Below are 1,324 nucleotides of genomic sequence, written 5' to 3'. Positions count from 1 at the left end.
GTATTAGCTCAAAAGGGTGCTTCTACTAAATACTGAGCAAAGGGTCTGAATACTTATGACCATGTGATATTTCAGTTTTTCTTTTTTAATAAATCTGTAAAAATGTCAAAAATTCTGTGTATTTCTGTCAATATGGGGTGCTGTGTGTACATTAATGAGGAAAAAATGAACTTAAATGATTTTAGCACATGGCTGCAATATAACAAAGAGTGGAAAATTTAAGGGGGTCTGAATACTTTCCGTACCCACTGTATGTGTATTTACTTTCCACCACTGCAAAACAGGCTGTTGAATAGTTTCAGTGATGGGAAGTAACTAAGTACTTTTACTGAAATAATTGTTTGCCTACTCATGTATAACAGCTTGTATTTTACTAGAGTAGTCTATATTTATCCTACTACACTACATTTTGGGGTAGATACTGTATTTTATTTTTTTACTCCACTACATTTATTTTACAGTTATTAGTATTTACTACTTTACAGTAAGATACAAAACATGAGACAAACTTATAAAATAAACCAACTAACTGCATACAAAGCAGTTAAACAGGGCTCAGTCTAGAATAGCAGCCATAGTAAAATGCTACTTAAATATTGATGCATTTGTAAGAACAATCTATTATGTAATACAAGCTATAATCAAATGCCAGTCAAGCCCCATTTTGTAGAAGCGGCTACTTTTAATACTTAAAGTATATTTTGCTGATGATACTTTTGTGCTTGTAGTTAAGTAGGATTTTAAGTGCGTTTCTCGTAACCGAGCAATTTTACATTGAAGTATTTGTATGTTACCTAAGAAATGGATCTGAATATTTTTCCGCTTTGGAATAATTCCCTTCGGAAGTGTTTTTCTATTTCCCATTTTGCCAACATTCCCTGAACGCAGCATCACCCGTTATTTTTTAGGTTACCACGGGAAACTCGTATCTAAACTCGTCTCCACCAATCACAGAGCGAGATGTTGCAACTCAGCCAATCAGAGGGCTCTTCTGTCAAGACAAACCACCGTCCTAACCACAGAGACGGTGAGATTTACCTTAGAAACTTGCAACTTAGCACAGTAATAATGGGCTATTTCCGATCACCACGAGTTTGGTTGTGTCTTGTTTGATTGTAAACGCGGCTTGAATGTTGGTGTACCATCTTGAAACAATGACAACACGTGACTCGTCGCCGCCACCGCCGCCGGTTCATGTCCACGTACCGGAGACCACTCCGGTGCATGTTCACATGAGGAGGAGTCCCAGCAAGACCCCACAGGTTATTACTCTAGTTGGTTAAACTGGAAATACAGTTAGACATTTTCATAGGTCACTTTTTTC

The 1,324-nt window shown here is 37.2% G+C and overlaps 1 protein-coding gene across 1 annotated transcript in view; it reads left to right on the top strand.

Annotated features, from left to right (window-relative positions):
* Positions 1 to 1,324, top strand: part of LOC109957322 (outer dense fiber protein 2-like) — a 13,919-nt gene that overhangs the window by 2,758 nt on the left and 9,837 nt on the right. The window lies entirely within an intron of this gene.

Source organism: Monopterus albus, unplaced genomic scaffold (assembly GCF_001952655.1).
Source record: "Monopterus albus unplaced genomic scaffold, M_albus_1.0 scaffold26.1, whole genome shotgun sequence".
Taxonomy (NCBI): Eukaryota; Metazoa; Chordata; class Actinopteri; order Synbranchiformes; family Synbranchidae; genus Monopterus; species Monopterus albus.
The sequence above is the reverse complement of the archived record's forward strand: the minus strand, read 5'-3'. Positions and strand labels throughout refer to the sequence as shown.